Source organism: Centruroides vittatus, unplaced genomic scaffold (assembly GCF_030686945.1).
Source record: "Centruroides vittatus isolate TY-2023 unplaced genomic scaffold, ASM3068694v2 contig_914, whole genome shotgun sequence".
In the NCBI taxonomy this organism is placed as follows: Eukaryota; Metazoa; Arthropoda; class Arachnida; order Scorpiones; family Buthidae; genus Centruroides; species Centruroides vittatus.
The window spans coordinates 152,501-170,258 of record NW_027122603.1 but is presented as its reverse complement, the minus strand read 5'-3'; the positions used below and the strand labels follow the sequence as shown (position 1 = coordinate 170,258).

At 34.1% G+C, this 17,758-nt stretch overlaps 1 protein-coding gene and 1 pseudogene across 1 annotated transcript in view; one reads left to right on the top strand and one right to left on the bottom strand.

The window, feature by feature from the left end:
* LOC136984336 (interaptin-like) overlaps positions 1-17,758 on the top strand; it is a 99,494-nt gene that overhangs the window by 11,322 nt on the left and 70,414 nt on the right. The window lies entirely within an intron of this gene.
* Positions 6,555-10,989, bottom strand: LOC136984358 (uncharacterized; annotated as a pseudogene).

Below are 17,758 nucleotides of genomic sequence, written 5' to 3'. Positions count from 1 at the left end.
TAGACAAAGTGTGGCGTGAGCAAAAGAATGGTTAGATGGACTAGTGATTTCTCACGAAGTCATCTTAGAGAGCCAGCAGAATCACTACGTAACAAATTTGGAAATGAGCCAGGAACGTTATAAAAATTGCATCACTTTTACTTCGAATTTTCATTAAAATTTATATGTATAATAATTGTTTATTGTACTAAAGGTAAGCCTTGTTACAGGGGAGGAACCTGTTTTTATATCTAAATATGACTTTTCTTCCGTAATTTACATAGGATTTTACGTAATTCCATAGATTATTACAATATGTATTAATTAAATTAAATTTTTAATTTTTTAACAAATAATTCGGAATGTACACATATTAATTTAGTACCAATCAACTATCTTAAAGCATTGATTGATTTACAATATATAAATTTAATTATTTAACCTAAAATATTAGAAACGTTAATACATTTAAGGAAATTATTATTATCCTTTTTGGGTGTACTATAGATTACCACCTATGGAATTTCAGGACTTTGATTATATATTTGAACTCAGGGGACCGAGACGAGTTCAACGGTACTTTAATTTTGGACCGGAGACGAAAAATAAAAAAGTTATCACACTTTTTAAGTTACCATACTTTTTTAATGCTCTCACGAAGACGGCACCATAGTTGCTAGTACTGCCATCTTGCGGTAAAGTATGCAAACCATGACGTCGGACTACGGTCATCTCCAGTAGGGTTAAACACGCGATACGAGAGCGGAGAGAGCGACGCGACTTCCGATCATCGCGCGATCGCCATTTCGGTTAATGTTACTTATGGCAGCGAACATGGCGGCCGTTCCCACTGTTCGTGCTCTCGACTGACCTCCCGGAGGGGAGCCGCCGGCAGGCCGCCATGTGCTAAACGTCACTAGTTATTGATTCACGGTAGTTCTTGAACAAAGTAAAAAAGGGGGAAACGTCTACTAAAGGCAATTTTAACGCCAAGCGACGCGACTCCCGATCGCGATAGCGAGGCCGACTTAGCGGAGAGAGCGACGCGACTCCCTATCATCGCGGGATCGCTGGAAAAAAGTATGATAACGTTTTTATTTTTCGTCTCCGGTCCAAAAGTAGGGTATCGTTGAACTCGTCTCGGTCTCCTGAGTTCAGATTTTTCGGGTCTCCCAAAGACCCGAAATTCCATAGGTGGTAATCTATAGTATCCCCTTATTTTTATCGATTTGTACATTAGTCACTCTTCTAAAAAAGTTGTTTATACTAAACATTTAAAATTTCGATAACTTATTCATTTTTACTCGATAATCTTGAGTTTTATGCAATTGTAATATCTTAACAATTCTGTAAGATTGGCGTATTCCAGAGAATTTTTCTGTCTTTTTAGAAGGTACATGAGAGAAAATTCTTTTGAATTACACCAGTAATACTGTTTTATTAAGAAATTGATATATATGCCAGAGATTTTTATATATTTGATATCTTTGTTTCACACCGAAGTGCGTATCCAGGTACTGAACTTTCGATTTTAAACAATCTACGTAAAAAAATTACATAAAATTGCTCTAAATCGTACAAAAAAGTCAAACCCTTATTGGGCTAGTATATAGTGACGAAATTATTAAGGTACTAGCAGATGATTCAGGTGTTGCTCGGGCAAAAAAATTACAACAAACATTAAAATTATTCGATGTTTTTGTACTTCTAACCCTTCTATTATATTACATTATTCAATTTATGAGCTCTATGTCGGCTTTTCTATTTAGAAGAGATATTATATTATAGAGCGAATCGGAGGAAAAATGCCTTTGCTCATGAAGGAAATTATAGCGATAATTCGGGTTTTGGGGACATCTAACGAAAATATATTCTTGAGTATGTTTTTCAAATAAAACTTTGGAGTATATCAAAAGTAATTATGTATTGTGTTTGCAATGACGACTTTTTCACTGTGTGGCATTTTAGGCATCTCACCCCGACTATCCGGGTGAGATGCCAAATGCCATTGGGGTAAAATAACAAATATAAGTGCATAAAATTAATTTTCGAATATCTTAACCAAATTAAATTTATTGCATATGTCGTACAAAATACTTTATAGTAAGTGTAACAGCACAGTATATAAGACGGCCGGATGGCCGAGCGGTCAAGGTGGCAGCCTACCGCTCTGGGGGACCCGGGATCGAATCCAAACGGGTCGAAAATCCCCAGGAATTTTTCGGGGGTGGTCCGTTCGGATATGTCGGGCCCCGTCCCTCACCACCCGGTCGCCCCATTGTGGGCCTGGCCGAACCCATAATGGGCCTTCTAAAAGAGGCCCTCTTAGTGCCCACAGGGCGGAAAGAGTTAAAAAAAAAAAAAAAAGCACAGTATATAAGTATTGTTAAGTTCCCGCCCGTTCTAACGCACTCTATAGCTAGCTGAAAGCTTTTATCAATTCAAAAACCTTTCTGAGAAGTCCGTATATAATTTCTATGCATATCGTGCTGTGAAACGAGAAAACAAAAATTTATTAAAAATAGGCATGTTATCCCAAGAAAAATGTGGCCTCTTTCCCATTTGTCGGGGTAAGGTGCCTAGTGGAGTCATGTGTTCTAGCGTGTCCGATGGGGATCGCCGGTAGCTGACAACGGAAATCTTGGAACCTTAGCTATATCGCGCAATTTTTAATAAAATCTATTTTAACTTTTAGTTTTAAAATAACTCTAGAATCATTTCGCAACAAAAACTTGGTTCTTAGCTTGCTTTTATTCTTCTCGGATGTAGAAAATGTGGTCACGGTAGCCAACTACAGCTTTCCGCACTCAATATTGGCCCAACGATCCATCGTACAAACACGTGGCAGTATCTAACGTCACCGTTTGAAAATAACAAAAATAAGGCATCTTCTCCCGCTTACTATCTTATTCCGAATCATTATAAATATAGGGAATATCTGCCTTTTTTTTAATAAGTGTAAAGTATAGAAGATATAATAAGATTAAATGCGTGCTTCTTGTCTTTAATTGCTTATATATTATGTCTTTGTCAATTTTGGACGTTCTTGTAAACCAGTGGCGTGCCGTCATTGGAAGCGATGGAAGCGCCGATTCCACCTTCCAATGACCTTCCCTTGTATTTTATAAAATATAAATTTTCATATTAGAAAGAAGTTTAACGTACTTTGAATTAATTAAAATGAATATTTTATTATAACTGCATTATGTATCTTTTACAAATTTCTATACTACATGTGAAAAAAACGATAAGATTGCTGTTGTATATTCGAATAATTCGGTGGTGGAAGGAATGTCGAAACCGGGTCAGTCTCCAATCAGCCAGATTATATAGGCATTAGCACATGCGGTTTACAGAGCACCAACCTCACCCGGTTTAGCTGGTAGAAGCGACACACGCGTACGGAGTCCAACTTTATAACCCGGACCGGTTCTGAGCTGTTAGCCGCCTGCCTGTCAACTTTCAAGCAGCCAGATTATAGGCATTGGCGCATGCGCTTTACAGAGCACCAACGTCACGGTTTAGCTGGTAGAAGCGACACACGCGTAAAGAGTACGCGACTTTATATCCCGGAGCGGTTGTGGGCTGTTAGCCGCCTGCTAGATATTCGACCACCCTCGCCCGATTATGTGAATCATGAACAGACTAGATCAACGGCGGGCAACCCGCGGGCCAGCTACGGCTGGCGAAAAGTTTCTATCCGGCCCGCGAGATCTTTAATACATAATTAGTTATTTTTCCAATTCTTTGTAATTTTCGAAAACGATAAAAAAAATAAATGTAGTAATTAACTTTTTATTTATTTATTTCATATTTGCAGACTAAAAAAATTACGAGTCACAAGAAGGCGTCAATTAACTACTACGGCGCGGAAAAAAACGTAAAATTTATTCTGGCCCATGTTATAAAAAGGGTTGCCCACCCTAGACTAGATTTATAACAACCCAACCGATAGGAGTTTACTGGCACGTTTCTATGATAGTTCTGTATATTTGACAGGAGTTTAAAAAAACTCCATTAAAATATTTGATATATTTATTCTGCGTTTATTCCGCTCTCCCGTCTTATATTACTTACGGATTTCAATGTTAAACCGGTGATATTACGATTTAGTATGTCCCATCTGTAAGGGGATGCAGAAAAAACGTGTACAATTCTAGTACAGTGTTAAAAATTAACTGTTACTTTGGCAGCATCATTTACAACCAAATTTAATGAATGAGACGTACAGTACATACAATGGTACAAAAAAAAGCTCTAGAATTTATTTTCCTTAAATTTACGATTTATACATCCGTTGTCATAAAAATTTGTCTTTCCACTGTTTTCCCAAGACTACAGATATTCAGGTACAAAGTAACTGGTTTCGACTTATTTCTACTTAAGAAGTGACTAAATAATTAAGAGATTAGGGAATGGGGACATAAATAAAATCCTGTTGAAAGAGCCAGAATTTTACTTCAACAAAAGCTTAACAGAACCAATCACTCGCTCAGTACAGTGGGAAACTGATTTCCCTGTACACCTGGTATTAAAACGAATTAGTTAGAAAACGAATGACTATTAAGTTTAACATAGTTAGATTTTTACAGCTACGGTGAGAAACGTTTAAAATTTACAACAGCCCTGTGGCGTCCTTTGAGATATACTAGTGATGCGACAAAAGAGGCATTTGACATTGACCGGTATCGGCACCCTCGGGATTTGGCACGCACACACTCACTACACACCTACCTGGACCGTCACTAGTTCCATCCATTAGCTACTCGTATCAAGATATTTGACTAAGTGGATTGTTTTAAGATTTAAAAAGTAAAGAATATTTTATGTTATTTTTATGTACGTTTCTTTACAAAGCTATATTTTAATTATAATTTTCTTTAAAAGTATATTAATACAATCGAACAATACATTGTACCAGGTATGTATATCCACCGCACATTTTATTTCACCGAGTAAGTTTTTATAATTTATTTTTAATTTTAGCCCTTATATCGTGGCTAGCGATTCAGAATGTAATTGTGATATTAAAAATACATTTAGAGAAGTCTACAGTTTTTACTGGCTTATCGAACAAATGAATACGAATGGACCCTAGACCAGTGATTCTTAACAGGGGGCCGCGGCCCCTGGGGGTCCATAAGAAGTTTGCCGGGGGCCGCCAAATTATGCAAAATTTCCTTCAGAATATAATAAAAAGAAAATTGATGTATAATCCGAATATCGAATTGAAAAGTGAAATAAGAAAGATAGTTTTCCCATTTAGTTTTTATTTATTTATTTTGTATTTCTTCCTACATACAACTTTGTTAGTACAGAAGAAATAAATGTAAATATGCTACTTACACCGCAGTATTTACTTCTTTTATTCCAAAGCAATTTTAAGAAACTATTAATGCTTGGAATTTTAAAAATAATTAGGAAAAATAGTAGGCTTTGAAAATTTAAATATTTTTGCAAAAGTTATGCAAAATCCTTACCACAAGTGGGCGTTTTAGTTTTAGTTTAGTTTTAGCATCGACATTGGATCGATTTATCGACATGTTTCTTATTTTATTTTCTGTTAAAAATTAATGAGTTTTCATGTTTAATTGTGAAGTTTGAATGTTATTTAAATAGATAATGAAATAATAAAATTATGATTTACATTTATTATATAAAAAATAAAGCAATAATAAAAAAATCAATTTATTATAGATAAATTATCAAATTATCAAATATAAATTATTATTAAAAAATGGGGGTCACAAAAAAATTATGAAATATTTGGTGAGCGGCGAGTATAAAAAGGTTAAGAACCACTGCCCTAGACCATCACTGACACTCAATTAACTGATTGCCCCTGGAAGTCGGCTTCTTACAGAAACACAGCTTCCCTGTCATCAAATGTCACGGCACGCCACTGTTGTAAACTACGACTCGTCATACCGAGGAAGTGAATCACACAATTTCTAAGTAAAATACCTTTTAATAAACTTTTAATAAAAGAACAAATTTCGGATATTTAATTAAACTCTTATCAAAGAAAGATCTTCTATAAAGAAGAAAACTGGTAGAATTTTGTTTCCACTTAACTTTAAATTTACACTGTTCAATATTACTCTTCATTCACTATCCCCAGGTAAACTGCTTCGTGTTGATATGAAGAAGGCTTCTTATGCCTTCTTAGGCTCTCTTATGCTTCCTCCGCATTAACCAGATACGATGATGTGGCATTTATGTCATGAAAGACATTGAAAAGGAAAATACACTTCAAATGCATCGCCTCCTCGTTAACGAAGAGCTGCAGATAGAATTGAGCCTTGAAGCTTATTATATTCGGCATATTATCAATTTTAGTGCGTAACACATCTTTACAATTGACAAAGACTGTATAATAGAGAATATGAGTATTTAAAGTATTTTTAATACTTTTAAATCTTATTTTTCCCTCTATAATTGTTTATAAATTATTCAACAAATTAATGTCATGCATCAAAACTACTATACCGAAATTACACACACAACCTACAATGGAAAATTTTACTAATAAATAAATAAGAAGTAAAGAATTAGATTCTCAATAAATAAATAATTTATTTACAATAACTATATTTCCTTATATTAGCATTTTGTACACAAGAAGATTGCTTACCGTATAGATTTAATCGCGAGATATCACTCAAAAGAGCATGAGTGTGATTTTTAGGAACAAATCTAACAGTTGTTTCGAATAACCCATTCCCTGGTATAGTTCTCAATGTCACCGAATAATCAAATATGTCATACTCTTCGGTAGCTGCTAAATGTTCGGAAGGAGCCCGCATTCGAGCATCGACGATGTCCTTCCTCGCTAATGTAGCACACTTGACGTAATTCCTCAATTTGCCATTTAGTATTTCTAGTAGATAATCAGCTACGTAGACCACTTCTTCATTTGTAACTGATACACTTTTTGATTGTTGACACGTACACCAATGTTCATCAATAGAAGCATCGCTGCAGCTGCGGTTTTTTGGGACGACTTCAAAGATAGATCGTGCTCTGCGAATGTAGTCCGATGCAATTTCGTGAGGTACGGACCAATAATCCATTTGAAGAGAATTTACTTGAATATTCAATAGATTATTTAGCGTGACCAACAGGTCGAAAGGAGTTGTTAATCTACATGCATTAATCTAAACATTTTGCATTAAATCAGGATGCTTTTCTCGAAAAGTAGGAGGAAAAGATATCAGGACAGCGGGTAACCTTTCTTCTAATCTGTCAATGTAAGTGCTTCTGATAGGGCCCCACCACATGCCGTGATCACTCATGAAAATGACCACAGTATTCTTCAAATCTCCTGATTCGTGTAATCTTCGAAAGAAATCTGCATAATAACTGTCGCCGTAAGAGCTATAATTGAGGAAGTCGTGAGTCAGGCTGTTGATCCACGCGAAGGCGAAGTACGAACGAGTATTGAAATTTTTAGCAAAAGATTCTAACCATGATAAGACCGCTTCCGTTTCCGAAATAGGACCAACACATTGGTAACAATTTCCTTGAAAATTTCATTCTAGATTATCTTCAGCTTCTAAAATAAATGGACGGAAATAGTAATCGGTGGGTTGCTTGCTAAATCCGGGTTTTACGTAGTTAAAGGTGGAAATGTGAGGAGTATCTTCTGCATAGAAGGTTCTGAAATTAAACTTCAGTTAAAACACATTAGTAGACGTTATTAATTTTTAAAAACTATTCAATTATTAATTTGTAATAAAACTTTGTATAAAATGTTAAGAATCGCAAGCGCCTGACAATTAACTATTTATATTTCGAATAATTGTGAACAGAGCCGTAACTAGGATTTTGGACGCCTATGGCCAAGAATAAAAATGGCGCCTTTTTAATTTTTGTTATTAAAAAAAATGCTATTCTAAAAAAATTATCTAATGACATTTAATATATTTTTCAACTATATATACGGTAAATAATTAAAAAAATATCTTTATAAATAACCTTTTTTGACTATCATGGATTTCACTTTGTTACACAGGCAAATGACTCCAACATATATACTGCTGCTTATCAACAATGTTATGAAGTTAATAATATCACTTTTCAATGTCAAAATTAAATAAATATTTAACCCTTTATTGGTATGTTACTGGTAACAAAACAAAAATAATAATTACTTAGTAATAAACATAAAAAATAAAAGTTTATAATTAACATATCAGATTGATGAACGTTCACAATATTAACTATCTTTTGAATAACAATCACAAAATAAACTTAAACAAGATGAGCTTTTCTCGCCTTCAGATTTGCAAATTCATCTATAACGTCCTCAAAATTGGTTTCTTTAAAAATATCATTTTCTATAGATAATAAATTTAAACTACTCAATCTGTTTGGGACATTGTAGAACGTAAATAGTTCTTAATGATTTTTAATTTGCCGAAACTTCTCTCACCTTAAGCAATAGTCACGGGCAGAGTAAGCATTATCCTTATGCAATACTGATGTCGGGTTAAGACTTACAGAGATTCCACTTAACCATTACCTTTAATATTTGTAAATGGTGTAAAGATATCAAATTTTTAAATATTATTTTTGCTTGACTTTGAAAGCATCCAATTACACTATATACAATGCAACAGTCAGCTGCAGCTTTTTAAAATCTACTGATGGCATGGTAACCAAATTTTTTCCATTTAAAAAATCAAAAATCTATGATATTGAACACATATTTTTAAATCGATCACCTAGTTGGGATATAATATTGTCAATAACTTCATAAAACAAATGTTTTAATTCATCCTGACTTGAAAGTATAGTTCCTTCTTCTGTTTCTCCAGGTAACAGTTTTCTTTTGCGTTTTTGCTTCATCTTGGGTATTGAATCAATTCCCAACTCTTCACATTTTTGTTTGCATTCTAACATGATAATATCATACCGATTATTTCTAAAATGTTGAAAAAAAAGATACTAATCCATTTAATAATTCAGAAGAGCGAAAAATGTCTTGTGATTTATTCTGTAATTGGTTATTTACAACATTTATTTTGGCTAAAATATTTTTCCACATAATTAACATAAAAATAAAATTGTATGATTCAATATGTTCAATAATAATTCTAGCTGTAGCGACACCATCTCCAAATGAAGAATATTCCGATATTTCGTTAAGGACTTCTATAACTTCGTTAATTTGATATTTTAAATGACTTACGGCTGTTGTATAGAACTCCCCATGGAATTTCGGAACTTTGAGTATATATCTGAACTCGGGGAACCGAAACAAGTTCAACGATACTCTACTTTTGGACCGAGACAAAAAATAAGAAAGTTGTCATATTTACGATTTCTTGCCTTTAACAATGCATTCTACGAGGGTACCGTTGAACTCGTCTCGGCTTCCTGAGTTCAGATATGTACTAAAAGTCTCGAAATTCCATGGGGAGTAATCTATATAACTTTTATCTACTGAACGTGATTTAAAACACCATCTCGTGTCGTTATGTCCTTTAAGTGTTGTCTTTAGTAATGTTGTAATTTTTTCCCATCTTTGGGTAGAAGAAGCAAAAAATTAAACAACTTCTGGATTATTCCAAAAAAATAAAACCATCTCCACGGTCATGCTTACTGCGTGCACTCCAATTACATTAAGCGAATGCATGGCACAGGGAACAAATTTGGCAATATCGTTTAATCGTGCTATATGCGCTTGCATGCCATTATATCAATATATTCCGGCCATGTTTGCTCCGTTATCGTATCCTTGTCCTCTTATGTTTTTAAAATCTAAACCATCATTTTTTAACTTATCCAAAACTTTAATTGCGAGTCCTTGTCCTGTTTTACATTTTGATAGTACAAAATCAACAAATCTCTCTTCGATAGTTACCATTTCATTTTCAATTTTGACATATCTGATAATCTGGCATACTTGTTCTTTTTCAGATATATCGGGAGTACTATCAATTATTATGTTAAAATATTTTGCTGTCTTTATATTATTTATAATTTTGTTTCGATGCTAGTAAAGAAATAAATTCGTTTTGGATTTTTGGACTTAAATACGATACTTGGCCTTTTGGTCTTGGTCATTAATAGTGCAATGCATATGCAATGTAAACACCGAACCTATCGTAACAATATAGATAAATACGTGGGGTCGTATTTACTGCAAAGAGGTTCTCGGAAGTAAACTATTGTTGATAAAATATCATATTCATATATTTCAATTTGTTATAATTGTTAACAAATTGAAATATTCGCTTTTCCTCTTTCCTTTTATTAACAATAAAATTGTTAATAAAAGAAGACCAAAGATGCGTTAGAAAGAAGACTTGAACCACAGGGGTCTGAAGAGAGAAGCCCTTGATAGGGAAAAATGGAAGAAACGCATTAGAGAAGCCTCCTCATACCCCGCCGACCTCATATAAACATGGAAAAAGACAAGGATAAAGAAAGAAAGAATTTATATATTTCAATAACAATAAAAATGGCGGTTTATTTTTGAAATATATGTTCGTAGAAATTATAGATCATAAATACTATATAAATATAAATATAAAAGTTTTTTGTGTTATTAATTTCGAATACGTATTATTCTGAAACCTCGTTGGCGCCTTTATTAAATAGGCACCTATGGCGGGGTCCACATTAGCCATACCCTAGTTACGGCTCTGATTGTGATTAATGTGTGTTATTCGATAAAAGTAATCAGCTCTCATTTACCGTGTTATCCACTCGCGTACGGAGTCTATAGGCTTTTGCAAATATTGAAATTGCCTGCCACTGCTTTGTGCAATTGCTACGCAACTTATTCAGCTTTCAGATTGTTACTATAGACAAAATTATAATTTCGTTCCTATAACTTTATGCCCAGAGCTAAATTTTTTCGAAAATGTTTATTTAATTTCAAATGGAATTTGTGGTTATTGTTTGAAGCAGTCATTGATACATTTTCGTAAATACTGCGCTGTACTAGAGATGAGTGAGTGGTGACGCACCTCATTAATTGTTCATCGGGTTCAGCGTGTATCGAAGTAATGAACACAAACTCGGCGATGAAATACCAAATCTTAACCACTCAGCTATCGATGATTTTAGGAAACTCCTGGATACTTACATCCCCTGACAAGTCATCCTCGTAGTTTTTACGCAATCTTCTCCATCGTGTGTCTTCTGAACACCCTTGTAAACATTTGAAAAAATTATTAAGAAAAACGAAAAACACGTTTCTAAATCGATTATGAATGTTCCCAGTACCATAAATTTTTTCAGATTTCAATTTAGAGATAGGAACAGACTGAAAAGTTCAATGAAACTGTATATTTTTCAAATGAAAACTTCAAATAAAGGAAATGGAAAGAAAACGCAATTTTTTAAAGACGTGTTCCGTTCCAAATAATAATTTGAAAACGCGAAAGTTACTTTACAAGGCGATTAGTCACACATTTTAGTGATTTGCATACGGTGACGTTCTTTCCTTTAAGACCGCCGTAAACTAGCAATATCTAAGAAATCGATGGTCGCCCGGTCGACCATCGATTTCTTAGAATCGATGACCAATATTCTAAGATTCGTTGAATCGATGACCAATATCTAAGCAATCGATGGTCGACCGGACGACCATCGATTGCTTAGATATTGGTCATCGATTTAACGTCACTCTACGTCATACCTTCGATGGAAAGTAGGCGATCCATTCGATGTATGTATGGAAAGTAGGCGATCCATTCGAAAATGTATTAACATTTACTTTTACCTCTGTCCAAGAAATATCTTGTACTGTACATACGTGTGTTTTTGTATTCTAAAGATTCGTGCGTGTATTACGTTATTTCTGTTTCTTAAACGAGTCGTAAATTTTAAAATTATAATTTTGAATTCATATCTATATATATAATCGAGACGACAACAATGGAAATGTTAAGCGTTATTCCTGTCCCTCTCCCCCGTGGGGAGGAATTTCGAAAAATCCCTTCTTAGTGTGCATTCTCGTGACGTACCCTAACTGTGTACCAAATTTCAACTTTCAACTCCTAACCGTTTGGGCTCTGCGCTGATTATTATTATTATCAACTCGTCTCGATTATATATATAGATATGAATTCAAAATTATAATTTTAAAATTTACGACTCGTTTAAGAAACAGAAATAACGTAATACACGCACGAATCTTTAGAATACAAAAACACACGTATGTACAGTACAAGATATTTCTTGGACAGAGGTAAAAGTAAATATTAATACATTTTCGAATGGATCGCCTACTTTCCATATATTTCCATCAACAATGGAATTGTTAAGAGAAAGCGACGAGCAAGACGCAGATGCAGTTTTTTCGTTTTTGCAGGAAATCGAACATATTTTTAGACCCATCCAAAAATTCTCTAATTAGTCTGGAAACAGGGAATTCCAATTCTTGCATTCTGTGAAAACGGGTAAGGTTGACTATAATGTAATAATCTTAATCTTCACTATCGTTAATTTTGCCCGAGCAACGCCGGGCCCACCCGCTAGTTTTCTTATAATTCAGATTAATTCATAATTAAATGTAGATTTGAGTTTCCTTTTAACATCACTGACCTGCGTCTTAGAAATCTTGGAGATAAATGTGAGATGAGACGAAAATTGAACAGAATACAGGCATCACTAACAACTCTAATGTAGATACTATCTGTGCCCACTCAATGAACAAGAGAATATTAAGTCCTGTCGTGATACAGTATGGGTTAAATGACAAGAGAGATCGTCAAACCCGTGGTAAATTTATCATATGATTCAATGAGCACATTTATACGTCATTTTTATAAGTTGAAATTCTTTCTTTTTTAGAAGAATGGCTTTTACGAAAGTGCATCTCCTACCTCTTTCCTTTGTCGCTATCCTCTTTATAACCTTTGCGACCACGTAAGTGTTTTTACATATGTTTCATTACAATTAAAGAGGAAATATACAATTCAGTTTATAAATAAATGTATACATTTTCATTTCTTAACTAATTATATAAATTTTGCTTTATGTAAAAAGTCAATTAAATTGTTGCAGCCTGCTAGGGGCAGATTTCTAACTAGTAATTGATGGCGGGTTCGCACCTTATCAACGAACATACTCCCGAGACATGACATTCTTAAGGCCTTCGGGCCTTAAGAATGTCATGTCTTCCGATGAGTTATTAACTTCTCCCGCATTATATTGATAGGTATTTATTGATACAATCATTTTAATGTTGATGATCCTGCTTAGAAAGTGATTTCTCGGCATATTTCGCCTGCATCGCTCATTCTCTCCGTCTAGGGATGAGTGTAAGCTAGGATCGAGGGGGTCTTTAAAAAAAAACTCGAGTTATATCATATACTGAAAATCGTCAGCGATTCATCGATAAAATCTCAATAAATCTGAATTTGAAAAAAATGTATTCACAAGTTTTATTGAATATTGCAGATACACTATATCCGTCAGACTCGAACACGTGACACCAATCTTTCCTTACATAAGCGATACAGGGACAAAACCACCAGAAAGCACAATGTTTGGACAAATGCTTAACATTGCCAGTATCATCAGTAAGTATAGTACATACTACAGAGTGATTTAAAAGTCTCCATATGTAAACAAATGAAACAAATGGTCTCCTTTATTACTCAGAATCTGCGTGGATATCATTTAACTGAGTGAATTGTTTCCACTGCTTTTAACACGCATTACAAAGGCACTCCTTCAAATATCTGTTTTGTGTGAAGATTTTGAATCACTCTGTACATTAAAAAGTCCGAATCGATGATTTACAAAATGTATTTTCCAATAGTTTTCATTTGCTTTCATTTGAGATATTTACAAGTGAACGAAATACTTCGAGACCCAAATTTACCTCATCACGAAGAAATAAGTCGTTTAAATCGAATTTGCTATTCGTTGTCCTTCTTTGTAAGTTTGGGATTATCCATGGTGGCAAATTTTCAGGTAGGTGAATATAAATATTTATGAATGAAGAGAGGTGAGAATAGTAAATTTATATCTTGATTTTTCAGGAGACTGTACTTTTCTCTATTCACATTACTGGGGCATATTTATTATTTACGGGAGCAATTACCTACAATTGTATTCAAACAAAAATGTGTTTTAAGTTAAGCCCACGTTTCTGTTCTCCAAAACTTGGAAAAATCAGATTGTTTCTCTCTGTTTTACAAGTATTGACGGGTTTAAGTAGTATCCTTTTTACTATAATGAATTTTATATTGTTCTTTTAGTTATAATAATGTTACCGACATTAAAACGTGAAGGTTAAGAGTACAGAAACCCTCGATTTAACGGACTATTGCCGCTATTATGAAAAGTTCGTTACATCGAATGTATATTAATTAAAAACGTGTTATAAATCCGATTTTTCTCGTACCGTTCATTTGTACTGTACGTTGTATTTTCTTTGTTTTATCGTCGTATACTTAAAAATTAACATCATATAGGCATGGATAACACAATTTGATCAACAAGAGTTTAACTTTCTCGTTGTCCCAAACAAATCGGATGGCTGCCATGTTTGCTTCCAATGAAGATCACGTGTCTGCTATAAACCTTTTCATTTGCTGTAAAAGAGACGGTCGGACGATTTTTCTCTCAGAACGTACAAGTGCTCACTACTTAAACTCGTATGGCAGAAGAGTCGTACAGTTATCATAATTTACTCTTTTCTTCACGTGTATAACACCTAAATTGGGGGCAATTTCCTATAGAAAGTACTTCCGGGAGGCATTTCTCTCTTCGCAGATCGCACATGTTACGTTGCCTTATTCCATCAATTCGATTACCTCGTAAACAGAGTACTTTATGCTTTGTTAATTTAATACAAATTTAATAATATATTTCCATCTGATTCAAATTTAAATCCGAACATCGTTTTACGCTTTAAGAACTTTACGTAGTAATAAGTAGTGCTATCCAAGAATGAAATTTAAAAATAATTTTCGTTTTGAAATGCATTCCTTAATAATTTACAGCTGGAGTATTTATGATAAAATCTCTCTTGGTTTTTAACAAACCAATAGAGCAGATTCCTCTATGGACTCCCGAAGATGAGGCGAGACACTTAAGCATTTTATTTATTTTTTCCATTTTCTTTCTATATTTAATTAATGTTTCAGGGTTACGAATATCACGTGGCTAGTGCAATTTCTGAATGGATCCTCGTAACTGCTAATGCTGTAACGGTAGGAACATATTATGAAGAATGTAAAACTATAATTCTTATACCGCCTAAAGTAAGTATAAATCAAAATATACTTTATCGTATTATTAGATGTAATTAAGTAAATTTCTGTTTAAATCACGATGGGATTCCAATCCTTATTTGTCTTCTATTAGACTCGTCAGTACATTTTTTGTATGCTTGAATGCTTAATTCGGGGTCTACCAGTGAACGAGTGGACAAAACTCCGAACACTGATAGTTAGTTAACTTTGGGTTAGCAGCTAACCACCGGGCTGGTAGCATAAAATTTTTTGTATTTTCTCCACGCCTCTGACGTCTACGTAGGGGTCAGATTCCCATACGAAGTTTATTCAAAAGGCTTCCCCTTAGCTGATCGTCCACGTGTTGTGTTGTCTTACCTCATCAATCTAATCCTAATCTCTACTCTCGTGATACTTATCTCTATGAAGGATAGCGAGACTTATTTTTGACGGGATGCTGATCCCCATTTGAATAAATAAATATTACAGTAATATCAATTATTGTCATAAATATGATAAAAGCACATAGTATTTGTAGATGATTCATACCATCAAACTAATCTTACTGCAGATGGATTAATGAGAAAATATGTAATGGCGCACTGTTAAGGAAATCGAAAGAAACTATTCGCATTTTTCACCGGATGCTCGTCCTCTGGTGTTTAAAAACATAACTATTCTATCTGGGTCGTTTGATTAATTCTTGTGTATTATCAGAAGTAAACATGAATAACAATAGAAAAAGCAAAGGTTTCTGTTGCGTTCCAAATTGCAATTTCAAATATTTACGGGAGCCTAATATAAGTTTTCGTCTATTCTCACACGAAAAACAGATGATTATTCGGAAATCGGTCGGTTATATTTATGAGCTTCTCCGAATTGTGAAAGAGTGAATTAGACTTAAGAATTGGCAGTTTCCCGATTGTCCAATTTTACACGAACAAGTTATGCTGTCAATTTTAAAAGATATTTTCTTAAAGTTAAAATGCCAGTTATTTTGTGTGGGACACAGGGTCGGATTTAAGCATTTCGAAGCCTTAAGCTGAATGTAAGTCCCCTTACCAACCCTTCACAATTTTAGAAGTCAATCATAAAAAGAAAAAAATTAAATCAGACTATCTCTCTGATTCAATACGGTTATTGGAAGAAAAAGATGTGAGGTTTCACTAGTCTTCTGTTTTATAACTGAATTTAATTAAATTTTTATACCCATTCCTTTAAAAATCTTTTTTAAAATTGGTTTTATCATTTTTTTAAAAAAAGACCTTACGTTAATTCTTAGAAAAAAAATTAACGAAATACTACACAAAATAAAAAGTAAAGTATGTTTTGTTGGTTTGTAAAAAAATGTTTATTACAAAATTCGACTTTAATTTTTTTTTTGTTTGTACAAATGTTTGAGGCTCCTTGAAAGTCGAAGCCTAAGCAACAATTTACATAGCTTTTTACTTGTAAATCTAACCCTGATAGGACAACGTCAAAGCTGATGTTTTTAACACAAAGGGCACAAATATGCATAGAACGATCTCGCTCACTTGCTGCGATACCACATAATGACGTATCCCGCTAGCAATAATTGTTCTGCTACTATAAAATTTCTCGATAAACAGCTACAAGCAGCATATATCATTATATCGGGCAGTAATATATGATTAATTTTACATTACTAGTTACAAGCGACCCAGATAAAGTAGCCATTTTGTAAAAATTCAGCGCCCTCTATAGTTCATGAAAAACGCGAATAACTGATAAACGCAATTAAACAGAACTCCTGTTATATAGGGTATAAAGCATTTTGTTAATATTCGTGTGTTGAATTATCATTAACCATTATTTTTTTTCTAATTTTTAATAAACATTAGGGACTCAAAGTTCCCTTTTACTACCAAAGAGGCACACTATACAAGTATAGTTTTATGCTTATTTTAAATAACTTTCGAGTTAAGGTAAACAGACAGACGGACGGATCCAATGAAATTTAGAGCAAAATAAATATTTTAAAGTGTTTAGAACAGTCGTTTTTTCAGTCTGAGTAACGTCCACGAATAAATTAGAGGTGGTGATTTGTCTATTATTAGATGCCGCAAATTATACAGGCTACCATAATTTTTGTAGTTTTGCATTAGAGAAATTAAAGTCGAGTCTGGTAAAAGAAATTAAATATACAAAGATAACAGCAAGGAAGGCTGTTATTTTTGTATATTTAACTTCTCTTACCATAGCAGACTGGAAGGAGAAAAATAACGATTTCTGTTAACGAGTGCTAAGCTTCAACAGCCAGGCATTTGGGTTAGTGACTTTGTCGGTTGGAGGCGAAAAGGAGAAAATGTAGAATGTATGATGTAATGGGATAAGGCAACACAATACACAGCGACTGCCAAAAGGGGAGTGTCTCCCGGGAAGACTTATGAGAGACTGGCCCTATTTACACGCGTGAAGAAAACTGATAAACTCCGTGCGTAGTTAACACTGGATAAAACTATGGTTTTCCGCTGAGCCACTTGTGGGCCGAGCAGAAATATCTGCTCCAGAACACGAGACGGATTTCCTTGCATGCTACTAATCCACTCCTTTCG